The sequence below is a fragment of the Leucopleurus acutus genome (genome assembly GCF_964270905.1).
Source record: "Leucopleurus acutus genome assembly, chromosome: 13".
Lineage (NCBI taxonomy): Eukaryota > Metazoa > Chordata > Mammalia > Artiodactyla > Delphinidae > Leucopleurus > Leucopleurus acutus.
This window is the reverse complement of record NC_139155.1, coordinates 17682030-17705217: the sequence shown is the minus strand read 5'-3', so window position 1 is coordinate 17705217 and position 23188 is coordinate 17682030. Positions and strand designations below refer to the sequence as shown.

General features: G+C 37.1%; 1 long non-coding RNA gene across 1 annotated transcript in view; it reads right to left on the bottom strand.

Annotated features, from left to right (window-relative positions):
- The window catches only part of LOC309970542, a 112242-nt gene that overhangs the window by 87608 nt on the left and 1446 nt on the right, over positions 1–23188 (bottom strand). Inside the window, exon 2 of the long non-coding RNA XR_014326690.1 lies at positions 5050–5207. This is a non-coding gene — a long non-coding RNA (uncharacterized lncRNA). The remainder of the gene's footprint in view (positions 1–5049; positions 5208–23188) is intronic.

Genomic DNA, 23188 nt, shown 5'->3' with positions numbered 1-23188 from the left:
GCAGTCTTCCCAGAGGGCAGAGCTTCAAGTGATACACCAGTCTTCCAGTTTGTGCAAAAAGACAAGCAGTCAGAGGCTAGAATTTACACTAGCTCATGGACAATGGCCTAGCTGGTTAGTCAGGGGACTGCCAGGAGATAATTTGGAAGCTTGGGGTGAAAGAGGTTTGGGAAGAGGCATTTGGATGACCTATGGGAGAAGGCATGAACGATGAAGACCTTTGAATTACATGTTAATTCTCACCAGAGACCACCTCTGGTGGCAGACATTAAACAACCAGGTGGACAGAGTGAACTGACCATCTTTGTCATCAGCCACCCCAGTGCTGGGACAATGCATGAAACACAGCAGCCATGATCACTGAAGCCTAAGCACGAAACCAACAGCACAGGCTCCCACTCACCACGTGCCCGCAGCAGATATCACCAAACCTCCAACATGTGGCACCATCCCTCAAAGCAATCAGCCAGCCATTCACGGCAAGTCAAGCACACTGGGCCTCTGCTACCCTGGGGAAGGCAGTGATTCAACTTGGATAGGACAGACACTTATTCCAGGTATGTGTTTACCTTTCCTGTCCACAGGCGTAGACAGTATCACTATCCAAAGACCTACAAGAGTATCTGACCCACCGACAAGGGATTCTGCAAAACACTACCTCAGACCAAGGGACCCACTACACAACAGAGGTGCTGTGGCAGCCGGCGTGTGACCATGGGACTTGCTGCTCCTATCACACACTGTTCCACTGAGAAGTCTCTGGCCTGAACGAGCAGGGCAACATCTTCTTAGTGACACAGCTGAGGGGCCGTCTTGGAGATGATATCCTGTGAGGATGGCACAGGATCCTCTAGGACGCAGTATATACCCTAAATGGCCAGTGCATGGTACTGTGTCCCCATCAGGTAGAGTACACGGGTCCAGGAACCAAGAGGTGGAACTATTTACCACCCCTGCCTCCATAACCCACATGCTATCCACACAAGTCTAGGCTCTGCAGAGGACAGAAGCTCTTATCTGGGGACACAGTAGGAGTCCCTTCGGACTTTAAGTTATAGCTGCCACCCGACTACTTTGGGATCCTCATGCCAAGAGACCAGCAAGCAAGCAAAGGAATCGACCACACTGGCAAGAGTGATTAACCGTGGCCCACAGGGGGAGCTTCGCTTCTGCTACACAGTGGAAGTACAGAAGAATGTGTCTGGCAATCAGGTGGTCCACTGGGGAGTCTCTTGCGTGTCCCACGCTTACCATTTAATGGTAAATGGATAAGAACAGAGCCCAAGAAGGGCACAGTAACCAGGGGCTCAGGACCCTCTGGGAGGTAAGCCACCTAGCCCAGCAGAGGGGTTAGCCAGAGTTGAGAGAAATCTAGAATGAATGATAAAAAAGGATAATAACAAGCATTAGTTACAGCCTTGAGATCAACTATAGCCACAAGAGCTGTAGTATTTCTTACTAAACCTCATTTGTAGGTTCCCAGGAAGCAAGACTAATCAAAATTTGATTAAAAAAAAAAAGTTTCCCAGGGTACTTCCCTGGCGATCCAGTGGCTGAGACTTTGCCTTCCAATGTAGGGGGTGCAGGTTCGATCTCTGGTTGGGGAGCTAGGATCCCACATGCCTCGCGGCCAAAAAAAACGAAACATAAAACAGAGGCAATAAGGACTTTAAAAATGGTCCACATCAAAAAAAAAAAACTTTAAAAAAAAGTTTCCCAGATAGAGTAAATTTATTATAAAAATCAAGTGGATTTGAGTAGCACAAGGGATGGACTGTAGTGCACACTAAGGCACTCCACCCACATCCCCTCTTCAGGATGAACACACTCACGCCCCAGCTGCTAAGAAGGCTAGGTGCTGGTGACTCACTGCTGAGTTCCTCCCTGGGAACTGCCCTCTGCTGCAGGGATCTGCCTCACCAAGGATCACAGCCCCTCCAAGGGGGTGACCTATAGTCAATGACTGGCTTATGAAGGGAAACAAAGGTCTGGTCCCCATGCCTCAATATGGGACAACGTTAAAGGGCCATCCAAGCTCCAGAGCTCCCTGTGGCATCAGCTGGGGCCCCGCTGCCACAGAAGTACAGGTCAGTTTCTTTCTTTTTTACTATTTCTAGGTTATTCCTTTATTATTGCCTTAATTGTAGGGGTTTTTTTAACATCTCTATTGGAGTATAATTATTTTACAATTTTGTGTTAGTTTCTGCTGTATAACAAAGTGAATCAGCTATACGTATACATATATTCCCATGTCCCCTCCCTCTTGTGTCTCCCTCCCATCCTCCCTATCCCACCCCTCTAGGTGGACACAAAGCACCGAGCTGATCTCCTTGTGCTATGTGGCTGTTTCCCACTAGCTATCTATTTTACATTTGGTAGTGTATATATGTCAATGCCACTCTTTCACTTCGTCCCAGCTTACCCTTCCCCCTCCCCGTGTCCTCAAGTCCATTCTCTACATCTGCATCTTTATTCCTGTCCTGCCCCTAGGTTCTTCAGAACCATTTTTGTTTTTTTAGATTCCATATATATGTGTTAGTATACGGTATTTGTTTTTCTCTTTCTGACTTACTTCACTCTGTATGACAGACTCTAGGTCCATCCACCTCAGCACAAAAAACTCAATTTCGTTTTTTTTTATGGCTGAGTAACATTCCATTGTATATATGTGCCACATCTTCTTTATCCATTCATCTGTCGATGGACACTTAGGTTGCTTCCATGTCCTGGCTATTGTAAACAGAGCTGCAATGAACATTGTCGTACATGACTCTTTTTGAATTATGGTTTCTCTCAGGGTATATGTGCAGTAGTGGGATTACTGGGTTGTATGGTAGTTCTATTTTTAGTTTTTTAAGGAACCTCCATACTGTTCTCCATAATGGCTGTATCAATTTTACAGGTAGGTTTCTCCCTCAGCCCAGTCCTGCCTTCCCCACTGCCTTACAAATGTCTCTCCTGAATACATTTGCAATAAACTTTCTGCGTGAAACTCTGTCTCAAAGTTTATTTCCAAGTACCGAATCTAAGATAGCTATACTCACACACACCATCACATGGCCTAAACAGACTGCACTGGAACAGATAACAGGAGAAGTTTCTTATCTTGGGTCCATCTCATTAAGAAAGTTCTCCACTTAATCAAATCTAGCTGCCCTCTTAAAGTCTGGAGGAGTAATTCTCCCTCCATGTCTCATTCTGAATCTATGAGGCTACAAAGATTATTGAATAAATCCACTGCATAGTATCCGACTTCTTCTAACATAAAATGTTGGACTTAGATATAAAGATATAAACCAAGTGTTGGTTTAAAAATAGTACATTAAAGACATTTAGTGTCAGAAAGTTCACACACTGGTATCATTGTAGACTAGCCTATGAGAAAAGGTTAAGAAAGACTAGGTCACTAAGGTCAAATAACCCTAAGGAAGTCATTTAACCTCCATGAGCCTGTCTCCTAAACTATGTTAAAAGGTTGTTTGGACTACCATCAGAACTGCCATGAAGATCTTATCTGTAAAGATAACAGTACCTGCCTAATTCTTAGAATGAGGATTCTTAGAAAGATTAAATGAGATAATATTTTATGATATCTGGCACATAGTAAACACTCCATACATGGATAGTATCAAACGAAAAGAAGCTTGCAAAACTACTTTGAAACCGTGACATGGTACAAAAATGCCAGCAATTATGATTACAGCACAATATATTTAATATGTAATATTTCATATATTTTCAGAGGTTTGGCCTTGACTCCTTAACAAGAACAGGGTCCTTCTCTTCCATTTCTTTTAACTTCAAAGCAACTAGTGCAGTGTTTGCTGCTGGGTGGATGCTTAAAATCTTTTCCCTGACTTTCAAGACAGGAATCCATAATACCAGGCCTTGGCACCCTATAAATATTGGCGAGTATAAATGCTTTTATAATACTCTGTCAAAGAGAGGTATTTTTTTTGGTATCAGAGTACAAAAGGAAAGGAGAAACTACATTTCTCCAATCCACATGAAAAGTCACCCAAAGATTTCAAATGTATTTCTATTTGTCTGAAAGTATTCCAGTCAAGTTATTTCTAATCATCTGCTATCTCAGGGTTCTGGTGTGTGCACCCATTTCCCTTTATATTTTATGAAATGAGGAATCGAGGATTATGTCTAGCCTATGCTCAGAATTTTTAATGGAACCAAAATCCTTTGAGGATTATCTTAAATCTGGGTAATATTCTTAAGTGGGACCTGAATGTAGCCAAATAGCTGCAAGGCTGGAAACCCATCTATCTGTCTCCTTAAAGTGAGTCCATGAATTTGGATCCCTGAGTCACTGAACCCCTTCAGTATTGGCATATGTGTTATAAGGAAACACACAGATGAAAGTTCAAGAACGCTCAAACAAATGCCAGATCAGGATGATCAGTCTGACTCCATCAATCCGATCCATTCCACTTAATCTCACCTTTAAACAGCCCTGACCTCTGTATTCCCTTCCTACGAGTACGGCTAACTTTTGTCCTGACGCCTCCTCTCCTTCTCTTTATCTTAGTACCCCCAATCTATGAATCAGCTTTCTCTCCCAGAGCCACTTCACATCTTACTTCCTATTTATGCCTTTGTAATACACATTAATTTCTAGCACCCGCTTTGTGAACCCCATTTGTGAAACTTGGAATTTCCACACCCCGCCCCCATGTGAATGACCACTCCAGAGGCCAGGCCAGGAACTTTGTTCAGCAACAGCTCCTCTCCACAGGACTGAGCCCATGGCATGAGCAGCCACTGGCTATCATGGAAACGACTGTCATAGTTCTCTAAGAATTCCCTAACACACCGAGTTGCATTTGGTGTTTGAGTGACAGGTCTCCATTTCACAGAGGAAATATACTGCAGAATTTAAAAACTCATTCTAATTATAAAATGTTGTTTCTTCACATTAATGATCTACATTGACAGCACACCAAAAGACTCGTAAAATTCACTCATGCTTGACCAAGCTGGGACACTGACTCCCATAAATCTCAGAAGCCATGCCTTAACTCGGCTTTTGTTCAGTACCTGAAAACAGCCTTGGTGGGCTCCATTCACTCAGTTGCCGCTCCACGCCGGAACAAAACTATCGAAGCACTAGTGCTGAAGTCTCGGTGGTGGGTTAGGCACAGGTGTGCCTTTTCAGTGTGGCACCGCGTTTTTCACAAGGTCGTTGGTGGCTTAACCTAAAGAAATGAGAAGAGACGGAAATTTCAGATGCCATGGCAAGCCAAGAAAAGAATAATTGTTGAGCAAAAAGTTCAGAAACTATCAGTCCTTCAGATAATATCATGTAGATGGTCACTTTTCTGTCAAGCATATTCTGCATTAATTTAAAAATGTTTAGATGTTGACTGTTCCCAGTCCTGTCCCTGACCAATGAACTGTATGCCCTTAGACAACTGAGTTAGCTTCTCTGTAACCTATACACTCATTTGTAAGATGGGGATAATTAAATTTTCCTTCTTAATTTAGAAAGCTAGGAGGGAGTGTAATCTTCTTATTTTCTAGCTGAAAACAGACACTGAGGATAAGTGACCTAATGGCATAAAGCTGGTAAAAGGGGCAGGGCTAGAACCTATGATTCTAGGCTCAAATCTCTACCTAGTCTTCTGATTTATACCAATACAACAAGATCTAAAATGCTATGAAATAAGTTGGGTATTATAATCCTATTTGACAAAAAGATACAAGCAAGGCATGAAGAGGTCATGTGGTTCAATGGCAGAACTTTGATTATAACCCAGGCATGCTAATGTCTAAGCCAGTCTTTCTATACCATCAAGCCAAAGGGCTATAACTTGACTTCATTTATCTGACTGAAAAAATAAATGTAAACTTGCCCCCAAATAGGTATATCTTGGTGTAGCAAATATCCTAGAAGGCCAAATCTGAAACCTATTTCAATGATTTCTTCTTGTATTGTTTTAGTCCTTCCCCTTTATTTGAGCTTAATTTCCTGTCATTTTTGTACTATCTTGAGATGGATATTTATTTTTTTAATTAAAGTATAGTTGATTTAAAATATTATATTAGTTTCAGGCGTACAACATAGTATTCGATATTTTTATAGATTATACTCCATTTAAAGTTATTATCAAATATTGGCCATATTCATTATGCTGTACAATATATACTTGTAGCTTATTTATTTTATATATAATAGTTTGTACCTCTGAATCCTCTACCCCTGTCTTGCCCCTCCCTCATCCCTCTTCCCACTGGTAACCACTAGTTTGTTCTCTATATCTGTGCATCTGTTTCTGTTTTTGCAATATTCACTGGTTTTATTTTTTAGATTCCACATATAAGTGATAACATACACTATTTGTCTTTCTCTGACTTATTTCACTAAACATAATACCCTGCAGGTCCATCCATGTTGTTGCAAATGGCAAAATGCATTCTTTTTTATAGCTGAGTAATATTTCAGTATATATATATATATATATATATATATATATATATATATATAATTTCTTCTTTATCCATTCATCTTCTGATGGATACTTAGTTTGCTTCCATACCTTGGCTATTTTACATAATGCTGCTATGAAGGTAAGAGTGCATATATCTTTTTGAATTAGTGTTTTTCTTCATATATACATATATATATATATATATATATATATATATAGGAGTGGAATTGCTGGATCATATGGTAGTTCTATTTTTAGTTTTTTGAGGAACCTCCATACTACTTTTCATAATGGCTGCACCAATTTACATTCCCACCAGCAGTGTACTAGGGTTCCCTTTTCTCCACATCCTCACCAACATTTGTTATTTGTAGACTATTTGATGATAGCCATTCTGACAGGTGTGAGGTGATATCTCATTGTAGTCATTGTGATTCTGATTTGTATTTCCTTGGTGATCAGCAACAATGTTGAGCATCTTTTCATGTGCCTATTGGTCATTTGTATGTCTTCTTTGGAAAAAATGTCTATTCAGGTCTTCTGTCCACTTTTTAATCAGGTTGCTTGGGGGTTTTTTTGATATTGAGTGTATGAGCTGTTTATATATTGATAGTTTGGATATTAACCCCTTATTGGTCATATCATTTGCAAATATTTCCTCCCACTCAGTAGGTTGTCTTTTTGTTTTGTCAATGGTTTCTTTGCTATGCAAAGCTTTTAAGTTTAATTAGGTCCCATTTGTTTACTTTTGCTTTTGTTTCCTTTGCCTGAGGGGACTGATCCAAAAAACTATTGCTAAACTATGTCAAAGAATGTTCTGCCTATGTTTTCTCCTAGGAGTTTTATGGTTTCTGGACTTACATTTAGGTCTTTAATCCATTTGGAGTTTACTTTTGTATGTGTTATGAGAAAATGTTCTAATTTCACTCTCTCATATCTAGCTGTCCAGTTTTCCCGGCACCACTTATTGAATAGGCTTGCCTTTTCCCCACTGTATATTTTTGCCTCTTTTGTCATATATTAGGTTTCATTTCTGGTCTCTCTATTCTGTTCCATTGATCTATGTGTCTGTTTTTATACCAGTACCATACTGTTTTGATGACTATAGCTCTGTAGTATAGTCTGAAGTCAGAAAGCGTGGTACCTCCAAACTTTGTCCTTTTCCTCAAGATTGCTTTTGCTATTCAGGGTCATTTATGGTTCCATATAAATTTTAGGATTATTTGTTCTAGTTATTTGAAAAATATCATGGGTTATTTTGATAGGATTGCATTAAATCTGTAGATTGCTTTGGGAGATAGGAATTTTTTAACAATATTAATTCTTCCAATCCCTGAACACAGGATATCTTTCCATTTCTTTGTATCATCTTCAATTTCCTTCATCAGTGTTTTATAGTTTTCAGAGTACAGGTCTTTCACCTCCTTTGTTTATTCTTAGTTGTTCCATTCTTTTTGATACAATTTTGAACAGGAACATTTTCTTGCTTTCTCTTTCTGATAGTTCATTATTAGTGTATAGGAAAGCAACAGATTTCTGTATATTAATCTTTTTTTTCTAAAACTTTACTGAATTCATTTATTACTTCTAATAGTTTTTTGGTGGAGACTTTAGGGTTTCCTATATATAGTATCATGTCATCTGAGAATAGTGATGGTTTTATTTCTTCCCTTCTAATCTGGATGCCTTTTATTTCTTTTTCCTGCCTGGTTGCTGTGGCTAGGACTCCCGATAACTGTGTTAAATAGAAGAGGCAAGACTGGGCATCCTTGTCTTGTTCCTGATTTTAGAGAAAAACTTTTCAGCTTCTCACCATTGAGTATGATGTTAGCTGTGGGTGTGTCATAAATGGCTTTTATTATGTTGAGCTATATTCCCTCTGTACCAACTTTGATAAGAGTTTTTATCATGAATGGATGGTGAATTTTGTCAAAAGCTTTTCCTGCATCTTTTGAGATGATCATGTGATTTTTATCCTTCATTTTGTTAATGTGGTTTTTCACATTGATTTATTTGCAGATACTGAACCATCTTTGCATTCTTAGAATAAACTCCACTTTATCATGGTGTATGATATACACCATATATGGTGTATATTATATATGGTTGAATTTCATTTGCTAGTATTTTGTTGATTATTTTTGCATCTATATTCATCAGAGATATTAGCCTGTAGTTTTGTTTTGTAGTGTCTTTGTCCAGTTTTGGCAACAGAGTAATGGTGGCCTCATAGAATGAATTTGGGAGGGCTCCCTCCTCTTCAAATTTTTGGAATAGCTTGAGAAGGACAGGTATTAGCTCTACTTTATATTTTTGGTAGAATTCCCTTGTGAAACCATCCAGTCTTGGGCTTAGGTTTGCTGGGAATTTTTTGATTGCTGATTCAATTTAACTACTAGTGATCAGTCTATTCAGATTACCTATTTCTTCCTGATTCAGTCTTAGAAGATTGTATGTTTCTAGAAATGTATCCATTTCTTCTAAGTTGTCCAATTTGTTGGCATATAACTAGTCACATAATTCTCTTATGATTTTTTGTATCTCTGTGATATTCGTTGTAATTTCTCCTCTTTCATTTCTTATTTGTATATTTAGGTCCTCCCTCTCTTTTTCTTAATGAACCTGGCTAAAGGCTTATCAATTTTGTTTGTCCTTTCAAAAAAACAGCTCTTCAGTTCACTGATATTTTCTTTTCTGTGTGTGGGGGGGGGATCGATTTTTTATTTCCTTTCTCTTTTTATATATATTTATTTATTTATTTTTGGCTGTGTTGGGTCTTCATTGCTGAGCACAAGCTTTCTCTAGTTGCAGTGAGCGGGGGCTACTCTTCATTGCATTGCGTGGGCTTCTCATTGCAGTGGCTTCTCTTTGTTGCAGAGCACAGGCTCTAGGTGTGTGGACTTCAGTAGTTGTGGCATGTGGGCTCTAGAGCACAGGCTCAGTAGTTGTGGTGCACAGGCTTAGTTGCTCCATGGCATGTGGGATCTTCCTGGACCAGGGATTGAACCCGTGTCCTCTGCATTGGCAGGCAGATTCTTAACCACGGCGCCACGAGGCAAGTCCCTATTTCCCTTCTGATCTTCATTATTTTCTTCCTTCTGCTGACTTTGGGCTTTGTTGTTCTTCTTTTTCTGGTTCCTTTGGATGGTATGTTATGTTGTTTGAGATTTTTCTTGTCTCTTGAAGTAGTCCTGTATCTCTATAAACTTCCTTCTTAGAACTGCTTTTGCTGCACTTTACAGATTTTGGAAGTTGTGTTTTTATGTTTACTTGTCTAGAGGTGTTTTCTGATTTCTTCCTTGAACCACTGATTTTTTTTTTAGTAGCATATTATTTAGTCTCCATGTGTTTGGTTTTTATCCCCATTTTTCTTCCTGTAATTGATTTCTAGTTTCATACCATTGTGTTTGGAAAAAATGTTTCGTATAATTTCTATCCCCTTAAATTTGTTGAGACTTTTGTGGACTAGCATGTGACCTATCTTGGAGAATGTTCCATGTGCACTTGAAAAGAATGTGTATTCTGCTATTTGGGGATGGAATGTAGATATCTTTATTAAGTCTAACTGGTCTAATGTGTCACTTAAGGTCACTGTTTCCTTATTGATTTTCTGTCAGGATGATCTGTCCATTGACTTAAGTGGGGTATTAAAGTCCCCTACTATTACTGTATTGTTGTCAATTTCTCCCTTTATGTCTGTTAATATTTTCTTTTTTAAATTTATAAAAATGTTTTACAGTAGGTCCTTCTTAGTTATTTTATTTATTTATTTATTTATTTATTTATTTTTGGCTGCATTGGGTCTGCATTGCTGCGCATCGGCTTTCTCTAGTTGCGGCGAGTGAGGGCTACTCTTCATTGTGGTGTGTGGGCTTCTCATTGCATTGGTTTCTCTTGTTGTGGAGCATGGGCTTTAGGCACACGGGATTCAGTAGTTGTGGCATGCAGGCTCAGTAGTTGTGGTTCATGGGCTCTAGAGTGCAGGCTCAGTAGTTGTGGTGCACGGGCTTAGTTGCTTTGCAGCATGTGGGATCTTCCCAGACCAGAGCTCAAACCTGTGTCCCCTGCATTGGCAGGCAGATTCCCAACCACTGTGCCACCAGGGAAGTCCTGGTTATCTATTTTAAATATAGCAGTGTGTATATGTCAATCCCAAACTCCCAATCTATTTTCTTTATATACTTAGGTTCTCCCATATTAGGTGAATATGTGTTTATGTTATATCCTCTTGTATTGATCCCTTTATCACTGTAAAATGCCCTTCTTTGTCTTTTGTCACAGACTTGTTTTAAAGTCTACTTTGTCTGATGTGTTATTGCTACCCCAGCTTTCTTTTAATTTCCATTTGCATGAAATATCTTTTTTCCATCCCCTCATTTTCAGTCTGTGTCTTTTGCTCTGAAGTGGGTCTCTTGTAGGCAGCAAATAGATGGGTCTTTTAAAAATCCAATCCCTATGTCTTTGATTTGAGCATTTAGTCCATTGACATTTAAAGTGATTATTGATAGGTATGTACTTATTCCCATTTTGTTATTTGTTTTCTGATTGCTTTTGTAGTTCTCTGTTCTTTTCTTCTTCATTTAGTTTCTTCCCTTGTGGTTTGATGATTTTCTTGCGTGGTATGCTTGTGTTCTTTTCTCTATAGTTTTTGTGTATATTGTAGGGTTTTGATTTGTGGTTACCATGGAGTTCACATATGTTGATCTACAACTACTCTACTTATTTTAAGCTGATAGTCATCTAACAAACACACTCCAAAAGATCTACATTTTTTGCTCCCCTCCCCCACATTTTGTGCTTTTGATGTCATATTTTATATCTTCACGTCTATCCCTTAACTATTTACTGTAATTATAGTTGATTTTACAATTTTTGTCTTTTAGTCTTTGTACTCACTTATGTAAGTGGTTGATCCACAGCTTTTATTACACATTTGCCTTTACTAGAGGAATTTTTCCTTTCCTATAGATTCTTACTTCTTATTGTTGCTTTTAATTCCACTTAGAGAAGACCCTTTAACAGTTCTTGTTGGGTCAGTTTAGTATTGATGAACTCTTAGTTTTTGTTTGTCTAAGAAGTTCTTTATCTCTCCTTCAATTCTGAATGATAATGCTGCTGAGTTGAATATCCTAAGTGTAGGTTTTTCCCTTTCAGAACTTTAAATATATCATGCCACTCCCTTCTGGCCTGCAAAGTCTGCTGAAAAATTAGCTGATAGCCTTATGGGGGTTCCATAATATGCGACACCTTTTTTCTTGCTGCCTTTAAAATTCTCTCTTTAAACTCTGGCCATTTTAATTATGATATGTCTTGGTGTGGACCTCTTGGGTTCATCTTGTCTGGGACTCTCTTTGATTCCTGTACCTGGAAGTCTGTTCCCTTCTTCAGCTTTGGGAAGTTTTCAGCCATAACTTCATCAAATTCATTTTCTACCCCCCTTTTCTCTCTCTTCTCCTTCTGGGACCCCTATAAGGCAAATGTTCATATGCTTGATGATGTCCAAGAGGTCCCTTAAACAGTCCTCATTTTTTAAAATCTGTTTTTCTTTTTTCTGTTCTGATTGGGTGATTGCCATTATTCTACCTTGCAGATTGCTTATACATTCTTCTGTATCACATAGTTCCTTCTAGTTCATTTTTCATTTCAGTTACTGTATTCTTCAGTGCTGATGGGTTCTTTTTATATTTTCTAGTTCCTTGTTAAATATATACCAACATAAACCATATCCTGAGCCATAAAGCAAACCTCAACGAATTTAAAATAATTGAAATTATAGAATGTGTTGTTTGTCCACAATGGAATCAAACTAGAAATCAATAACAGAATGATAACCAAAAATCTCAAAAATCTTGTAAACTAAACAACATACTTAAAAATACTCCATCAGAAAGTCTCATAGGAAATTTTTTAACACATAGAACTGAATGAAAATGAAAACCCAGCATATCAAAACATGTAGGATGCAGCTAAAGCAGTGTTGAAAGGGAAATTCATAGCATTAAATACATTAGAAAAGAGGAAAAGTTTCAAATCAATGATCTAAGCTCCTACCTCAAGAACCCAGAAAAAGATCAAAAATAAACTCAGAACAAGGAGAAGGAAGGAAATAAAGAGCAGAAATCAATGAAATTGAAAACAGAAATGCAACAGAGAAAATCACTGAAACAAAAGCTAGTTCTTCAACAACAGATCAATAGGGACTTCCCTGGTGGCACAGTGGTTAAGAATCTGCCTGCCAATGCAGGGGACATGAGTTCGATCCCTGGTCCGGGAAGATCCCACATGCCACAGAGCAACTAAGCCTGTGTGCCACGACTACTGAGCCTGCACTCTATAGTCCATGAGCCACAACTACTGAGCCTGTGCACCTAGAGCCCACGCTCCACAACAAGAGAAGCCACCACAATGAGAAGCCCATGCACCACAATGAAGAGTAGCCCCTGCTCGCCGCAACTAGAGAAAGCCTGCACACAGCAACGAAGACCTGACGCAGCCAAAAATAAAATAAAATTAATTAATTTAAAAAAAAAGATCAGTAAAATTGACAAGTGCCTAACAGACTGAAGAGAGAGGGAGAGAGAGAGAAAACACAAATTACCGATATCATGAATAAAATAAGGGACCCTGCAGATATCAAAAGGATAATAAGTGGATACTATGAAAAATTCTACATATATAAATTTGACAACCTAAATGAAATGTACCAATTCCCCAAAAAGCACAACCTAACACCCAACATGAAATAGATAGAGCAGTGTTATAACTATTAAGGAAATTGAATTTGCAATTTAAAAACTCCCAGAAGAGAACTCCCCAGGTCCAGATGGATTAATTACAGAATTCTACCACAATTAACACAAGTCTACACAATCTCTTCCAGAATGAGGGAAAGCTTCCCAATTCATTTTATGAGGCAAGTATTATCCTGATACCAAAACCAGACAAAGACAATATGAAGAAAGAACTATGAACCAATACCCCTCATGAATATAGATGCAAAATTCCCTAGCAAAATATTAGTAAATAAAATTCAACAGTCTATGCAAAGAATTATACACATGACTGTACTAGTAAGAGTTCTCCAGAGTAAAAGAACCAATAAGATATATATATGGAGATGTTTTATAGGAACTGACTCACGTGGTTATGGTGGTTGAAATGTCCCACAATCTACTATCTGTAAGCTGGAGAAACAGGAAAGCTGTAATTCAGTCTGAATTCAAAGGCCTGAGAATTACAATGGGGAGACTGATGGTGTAAGTCCCAATATGAGCGTGAAAGCCCAAGAACCAGGAGCACCAACGTCTGAAAGCAGGAGAAGATGGATATCTCAGCTCAAACACAGAGAGACAGCACATTTGCTATTCCTCTGCTTTTTTGTTCTATATGGGCCCTCAGTGGATTGGATGATACCTACTGACATTGGGGAGAACTATCTACTTTATTCAGTTCATCAATTCAAATGCTAATATCTTCCAGAAACACTCTTACAGACACACCCAGAAATAGTGTTTTATCAGCTGTCTGGACATCCCTTAGCCCAGTCAAGTTGACACATACAACTAATCACCACAATGACTAAATGATGTTTATTCCAGGGACTCACAGTAAGTCCAGTATTAGAAAATCAATCAATATAACCCACCACGTTAAAAAGAGAAGAAAAATTATATGATCATATATATCAATCAAAGCATAGAAATTATTTGACAAAATTCAATACCCATTCATGATAAAACTCATAAAATTAGGAAGATAGGAAACTTCCTCAACTTTATAAAGAGCATCTATGACTAACATTATACTAAATGGTGAAAGACTGAATGTGTCCCCCATTAAGGTCAGGAACAAGGCAAGGATATCTACTCTCACCACTCTTATTCAACACAGTACTAGAAGTTTTCTAGGCAGTGCCATAAGGCAAGAAGAGAAATAAAATTTATACAGATAATAAAGGAAGACATAAAACTGTTCCTATTTTCAGATGACAATGAATGTCTACATAGAATCCCAAGAACCTCACCAAAAAAAAAAAAAAACTAATAAGTGAGTTCAGCAAGGTTGCAAGCGGCAAGATAAACATAAAAATTAACTGTATTTCTATATATAGCAATGAACACATGGATACCAATATTTTTAATAAAATATCATTTAAAATCAAAATGAAACTCTTAGGGAAAGCATAACAAAATGTGTATAGGATTTGTATGCTGAAAACTACACATCAGGATAAAATAAATGAAAGAAGACATAAATGAATTGAGTGACATACCATGTTCATGGACTAGAAGACACAACATAGTAAAGGTGTCAATTATTCCCAAATGTATATTCAAGTTTAACACAATTCTTATCAAAATCCAATCAAGATTTTTTGTAGATATAGATAAAATTATCCTAAAATGTATAAAGAACTAAAATATCTAAAATATTGTTTAAAAGAAAAACAAAGGAGAAGGAATTAGTCTGATTTCCAGACTTATTATATAGTTACAGTAACCAAAACTATGTGATATTAGTGGAAAGACAGACACACAACTCAATGGAATAGAATAGAGAACTCAGAAGTAGACCCACATGTTTATGCCCAACTGATTTTTGACAAAGGTACAAACATAATTCAATGGAGGAAAAATAGCATTTTCAATGAATGAAGCTGAAGTGACTGGATATATACAGGCAAATAAATAAATAAATAACTTTGTTCTAAACCTCACCCTTTTACAAAAATTAACACAAAATGGATCTTGGATTTAAATGTTAAATGTAAAACTATAAAACTTTAGAAAAAATAAGTATGTGAGACAATAGATCTAGGGCTAGGCAAAGCATTCTTAGCCTTGAAATCAAAAGCATGGTCCACAAAAAGAAAAATTTACAAATTGGACGTCACCAAAATTAATATTTGCTCTGTGAAAGGTCCTACTTAAGAGAGGGAAAAGGCAAGGTGCAGACTGGGAGAAACTATCTGCAAACTACCTATCTGACAAAGGACTACTATCTAGAATATAAAAAGAACTCTCAAAACTCAACAGTAAAAGACAAACAATCCAATTTAAAAATGGGCAAAACATATGAGCAGACATTTCATTGAAGTGTATATACAGATGGCAAATGAGCACATGAAAAGATCTTCTACATCACTAGCCACTAAGGAAACACAAACTAAAACTGTAATGAAACATTACTACACAAATATTGACAATACTTAAGCTGGTGAAGATGTAAAGAAATTCAATCACTCACACATTGCTAGTGCGAAAGCAAAATTTGGTACAGACACTATGGGAAAAAGTTTGCAGTTTCTTAAAAAAAAAAAAAAAAGGAAACATGCAACTACCAGACAACCCAGCAACTGCACTGTTGGACATCTATTCCAGAAAAATGAAGACATATGTTCACACAAAACCTGTGCATTAATGTTCATGACAGTTTTATTCATAAAATAACCAAAAACTGGAAAAAAAAATCCTTCAACAGCTGCATAGTTAAATAAGCTGTGGTACAACCATACCATGGAATACTATTCAGCAATAAAAAGGAGTAAATTATTAATATACACAACAACCTAGATGGATCTCCAGAGAATTAAGCTGAGTGAACAGCCAATTCTCAAAAGGTTGCCTACCATATGATTCCACTTACATAACATTCTTGAGATGACAAAATTAGAGAAATAGAGACTAGATTAGTGGTTTCCAGGGGTTAAGAAGGTGACTAGGACTTTTTTAAAATGGAGGGCAGCAAGATGGCAGAATAGGACACCTCCAGCCCTCATTCTCCCACAGAAACACATTGTCCAGAACAGATTACATGCTAGGCCACAAAACAAACCTTAACAAATTTAAGAATACTGAGATAATTCTATGTATCTTTTCCAATCACAATGGAATGAAACTAGATATCAATAATTTAAAAATGGAAAAATTAACAAATACATGGAAATTAAACAACACACTCTAAAAAAAACTATTGGGTCTAAGAAGAAATCAAAAGAAAATTAGAAAATATCTCAAAGCAAATGAAAATAAAAATACAACAATACAATATAACAAAATTAATGAGATGCCAAAGAAAACAGTACAGAAAGGGAATTTTATAGCAATGAATACCTACATTGAAAAAAAAGAAAGATCTCAAATAAACCACCTAAATTTATACCCCAAGGAACTAGAAAAAGAGAAGAAACTAAGCCCAAAATTAGCAGAAAGAGGGAACTAATAAATATTAGAGCATAAATATATGAAATGGAGAATAGAAAAACATTTTTTAAATTGATGAAACTAGAAGCTGGTTTTTGAAAAGTGAAACAAAATCAACAAACCCTTAGCTAGACAAGGGAAAAAAAGAGAGAAGACTCAATAAAAATCAGAAATGAAAGAGGAGACATTACAACTAATCTCACAGAAATAAAGAGGATCATAAGAGACTATTATAAACAAGCATATGTCAACAAATTGGACAAGGTAGAGGAATTTTTTAGACACACACAACCTACCAAGACTGAATCAAGAAGAAACAGAAACTCTGCACATACCAAATAAAAAGACTGAAGGGGTAATTTTAAAACTTCCAACATATAAAAGCCCAGGACCAGATGGCTTCATGTGTGGATTTTACCAAACATTTAAAAAGAATACCAATCCTTCTTAAACTCTTCTAAAAATTAGAAGAAGAAACACTTTCAAACTAATTCTATGAGGTCAGTCTGAAACCAAAGCAGACAAAGATACCACAAGAAAAAAACTACAGGTCAATATCCTGCTGAACATAGATGCAAAAATCCTAAAAAAAATACCAGCAAACCAAATACAACAGCATATTTTAAAAATCATACACCATGACTAAGTAGAATTTATCCCTGTGATACAAGGATGGTTCAATACATATAAATCAATTAACATGATACACCACATTAACAGGATGAAGGATTTAAATCACATGATCATCACAATGGATGCATAAAAAGCATTTCACAATATTCATATCTTTTCATGATTAAAAACTCTCAACAAATTAGGTATAGAAGGAATTTACTTCAATACAATAAAAGCCATTTATGAAAAGCCCACAGCAAACATTATGCTCAACAATGAAAAGCCAAAAGCTTTCCTTCTAAGATCCAGAACAAGGTAAGGATGCCCACCCTTACCTCTCCTGTTCAACATAGCACTGGAAGTCCTAGCCAGAAAAATTAGGCAAGAAAAAGAAATAAAAGCCATTAAAATCAGAAAGGAAGAAGTAGAATTACCTCTATTTGAAGATGACATGATCTTCATATGTAGAAAACTCTAAAGGCGCTACAAAAACTGTGGAACTAACAACCAAATTCAGTAAAGCCACAAGATGCAAAATCAACATACAAAAGTCAATTGTGTTTCTAAACACTAACAACAACCTACCTGAAAAGCAAATTAAAATAATTCCACTTACAATAGCATCAAAAATAAGAAGAAACTTAGGAATAAGCTTAACAAAAGAAGTGAAAGACTTGTAGGCTGAAAACTACAAAACAATGACAAAAGAAAATTTAAAGGACACAAACAAATGGAAGGACATCTCAGGTTCATGCACTGGAAGAATTAACATTGTCAAAATGTCCATATTTTCCAAAGTGATCTGAGGATTCAGCACAGTTTCTATCAAAATCTCAATGGCATTTTTTACCAAAATAGAAAAAACAATCCTAAAGTTTATTTAGAACCACAAAAGACCCCAAATGTCCAAAGCAATTTTGAGCAAGAATGACAAAGCTGGAGGTATCACACTCCCTGACTTCAAAACATATTATAAGGCTACATCTCTAGCTGATCTATCTCAACCAGTCCCATGGCTTTACACACCAGGTACACACATACAACTCTTAAATTTATATCTTTAGGGACTTCCCTGGCGGTCCAGTGGTTAAGACTCCATGCTTCCACTGCAGAAGGCATAGGTTCGATCCCTAGTCAGGGAACTAAGATCCCACATGCCGCACGGTGTGTCCAATAAAATAAATAAACAAAACTATAGAAAAAAATACAAGAATATTTTTTTAAATTTATATCTTTAGCCTCAACTTCTCACTGAACACCTGACTCATAACCCAATTGCCTACCCACTATCTCTTCTTGATTGCCTAAGAGACATCTACACTTAACAAGTCCAAACACAGGATATCCCCCCTCAACTTTTTCCTCTCCCAGTCTTCCCCACCTTTCTTAGAGTTCCCTAATAAATGTTTCAAAACATGGGTCCACATTCTTTGTTGTTCCAGAGTCCCCTAGTCTTTGAATCTGGATGAGCCTGTGAATAATTGTAGCCATAGAATACGGGGGGAAGTGACACAATGTGAGTTCTGAGACTAGGTCTCTTGGAATGTCCAGGTTCTCTTGGAATGTCCATCCTCAGGGACTGCTCCCTCTCAAAACTCAGCCATTATGCTGTGAGAGGCCCAAGTCAACGGAGAGATAATAAAAATTGTTGCTGTTTTAGTCCACTATTTGGGGGGCGATTTGCGGTAATAGAGAACTGGAACTGATAGTAGCTTTATTCTTTCATTATTCAGAACAAAAATTTTGAAGGCATCCTTGACTTCTTTCTCTCACATGCCATATCCAATGCCTCAACACATGCTGTCAGGTCTCTCTTCAAAATATGTCCACAATCTGACCAATTCTCACTACCTAGTCTATAAAATGGTTCTCTAAAGTTCCTGCTTGAAAACAACAGAAACTGACTCAGGCTGACTTTTGCAACAAATTTAGTGAAAGGAAATCAGACGGCTCACAGAATAGCCCAAAAGGGATGAGAACCAAGTCCAGCAAATGGTCTGAAATCAATGAAGTTTAGGCATAAGGAATCATGGCCAAAGAACCAGCTGACATTGCTGGACGCAGAGTACACCAGCTTCACCAGCATGAATTCTAGGCTGTTCCCACTCCTTTGTTCTTTGCTGTTCGACCTTGAGGGAGGCATATCTTATTGACTGAGCTTGGTTGATGTTCCTGAGTCCCAACTGCCCGGGGATGGAAAAGGGAGAGTTTGGGCATTCGGGCTTTCATAGTAAGAAGTTGGAAGCCAATCTCCCATAAACACTCATTTCACAATGCCTTCTCCAAACATAAAAAGTGGCTACAAATTCTGAGCAGCCGAGTAAAAGTAAAGTTGATGATAAATTTGGGGTGAGGAGAAGATACAATTTGTATCGTGAACAACAGGTCCTTAATATATGTTAACACGATGGGAAAATAAGTAGATTCTGAACTAAAGCCTTGGATTCAAGTCCTGTTCTACCACTTACTGGATGTGTGACCCTAAGAAAGTCACTTAATTTCCCTGAGACTCCATTTTTTCATCTTTAATGGGAACAATAATGTCTGCCTTGCTTACCTTACAGGTTGTTTTGAGGATCAAATTAGTATGTGGGCATATTAAGGATATTATTTTCATCTCGTTCATCTTGTCTGTTGCCTAGTTGAGGGCCAGCCTGGAGTAGGTGTTCCATAAATGTCTACAGAATGAGTAATAGTTACAGAAATGATTGGTAAAATAAAAGCCATTAATTAAGTGATCCTACTAAATCCTCCACCTAGGCCAGAAAAGTGTGATATTGTCACCCAGAGCCAGCCTTAAGGAATATCAGATATGCTTGGGAGAAGACCTTTGACATTGATCATTTTTGCCACTAACCTCTTCATAAAATAAATATGGAAACAGCAGAGCAACTTATCGTTTCATTATCTAGTATAAATTTGGCTTATAAAGCAAATTCCTTCTGTGACAAGGTTTGGGGACTCAGTAATAGTTCTTGAGAATCATTCTAGCACAGGTTCGTAATGTAGCTTATCGTCTAGATTTCTGGCCAATGGATTCAAGTTACTCTGAAAAAACAAGAACTATCTAATTATAAGGTAAGTATGGATAATAATAACAATCCTTTAACCAAATCCTTTGGAGATAGATGGTTTAGAATTGAGAATTTTTCAGATATTTGAAACGTGTTAGCAGCAACAAATCACATACTACATACCCCCAACAGGGTCTGGGAAAGCACCTTGTAATTAAACACAATAATATTTCTGCAGAGGTATGTACAAATGTTCATTCTAAGTGGGATAAAGACTGAAATAGTCTCACATCAGTTCAGTTAAGGCTATTTCAACATGAGATTAGAAAAACTTTTGATTTTCGGAGCTTTTTTTGGATTTTAAAAATGCAGACAAGAAATAATGAAGTTGTGTTTTTCATAAATAAGGGATTGGTTTTACAGCACTTTGAGACAGAAAATGCTCTACCATGTACATTTAAAGTTCCTACAAGCGTATTAACATTAATTTATCTCTTAAAATCATCTATATAAAATCACTTGCACAATATTTTTAAATAATTAATTCAAAAAATTCTGGAATTCAACCAGAAAGATCACTTATTTCAACCTGCTGCCTAATTCAGCTGTTCCCTATTAATAGCATCCTAGCCAGATGTTCACTCAGCCTGTGCAGAATACTCCTGTGGATGAAGAACGCACTTTTCATGTGGTAACTTGCTGTACTCTTGGACAACCTTAATTATTAGAATCAAAGTCAACTCCCCTGTCACTTTTACCCTTTGGTCCTAACTCTGCCCCGAGGATCAGGAAAAAATACTCTACCCCCTCTGCCACATGACAGCTAGGCAAATATTTGAAGTGGCAATCATGTACCACACCATTTGCCTCTTCCCCAGCTTAAACATGTGCTCTAACTCTTCCACATAAAGCATGGTTTCCTCTTCCCTCACACCCTGAGAGCCCACGGTAATCTTTAGCTTATCAATAGCTATATTAAAATGAGGTAGCTAGAGCTAGATAAGCCTCCAGCCCAGAATACAGGGAACCTGTTACCTTCTTTGTAAGCTATATGCCACATTTCTAGAAGTTTAGCCTAAAATTACATTAGCTTTTTATGCAACATAATGCTTTTGTATCATTTTGCATTTAGAGTACACTACTACCTCCATTTTTGCACATGCATTGTTGTGACAATCCAGGAACCTCCTCTGATTTATATTTTCAGCCTCAATAAAGGGCTTTCATACTGGTCTTTGTTCGATTAAATCATGTTGGTTTTCTTTCCAACATTCATGTTTCATTTTGAATCTTGATTTTCTCTTTCAATATATTAGCTATGACTGCTAGCTCTGTGTCACCTAAAAATTTGATGAGTAGACCTTCTAACCTTCAGTAAAGACTTCAAAAAAAATATTGAACAAGATAGGGTCAAGGGCCCTGTAGCATACCACTAGAGACTTGCCTCCAGGAAGGCATCCTCAAGTGCTCACTATCTAAAACAGCCAATGAACTTCACACACAAGTAACAATACCAAGCTTTAGATGATATGTACTGAATGAGCAGCAAGAAAAACACATGGTATACAGAGAAGAAAATGACACCTCTCAGAACAATCAGACAAGGTTCTAAAATTTAGTAATTAATTTCAAATACAAGTTTGGCTACAAAAGGGCACTTTAAAAGATGTCTCTGCTTCCTGAAATGTGCATATATATGTACTAGGGTTGCAATGTAAAATCCATTTCCTACTGTGGATATCACCCAGAAAGTTTACAAACACAGTATTAAAGGTTGGTAGGATTTGAAGTGTCATAAAGGGGAGAATAAACCATGGGGATAAATTTTACCCCGTTATGGATAAACTCCTATAGATGTAACTTCTTCCACTGCCTGCTTCACCCCACCCACCCCACCCTAACTACTCACTACTGTAAGCAACCCCAACTTACAGAAATCTATATTTTAAGCATATATATATATATATAATTATAAATAATTGGTTTCCAAGGGATTATTCACTTTTAAAATGGGTACATCCAGAAGGTTCATTTACAAGGTAAGTGACCTTATATGTTCATTTGATTGACACCCAATTTTTTTTCAGAATATCAAGAATACAAAATATCCAGGGTTGCTACTGTTTGCTTATATTGTGTAACAAACCTGATGTTAAACATGACCCTTGAAACTTCCCACATCTCTCCAGCCAGGACACTTTGATGATATAGTAAATATTGCTATGGTTCCCCTTTGAAAAAACAGGACTTAAACAAGCAATTTTTCCACATAAAACTTAAAATTCCCTTCAGAAGAAATCCCTTAATCAAAAATTTGTAACACTTTCCAAAAAATGACATAACTCTGAAGCAATTCTGGTCTCATGAATCACTTTAAATCATGACAGTTTCTGTTCTCTCATTCTGTTTTCCGTTCCTTCTGTCTTTCTTGGTCTGTAAATTAGTTACAGATAGGAACCAAAAAACCCAGAACCCACTCACTGAATTACGTCACTTGGAATTAGAACTAAAAGAAAATTCATTTTTGAAAAGGAGAAGCCTTAAAGCTTTTGGAATATGAAGCTAATCATTACAAAGTTATCCCCATTTATGTCCCAATATCTAAATTACAATATTTAACAAAGGCAAGTTCTTCTTGATGAAAGAGTCAAGTAAAAAAAAAAAATTTAACTAAACTATGGTTAGTCATCATTCCCCCAAGTATGCCACGATATCTCATAGCATTAGTTACCACTATGAGTGGTATCACTTAAGTAATGAGTAATTTAATTAAGTAATAACTCTAAAAAGAGAAGTTTAGAATAACAGGGAGAAAAACTAAAGTATGAGAAAAAAAGAAAGTAAAAAAAATTCCAAAGAAAATCAGATATGCAAATAGCTTCAAAAAAGAAGTATAAAAATGGCAACTGAAGCTTCA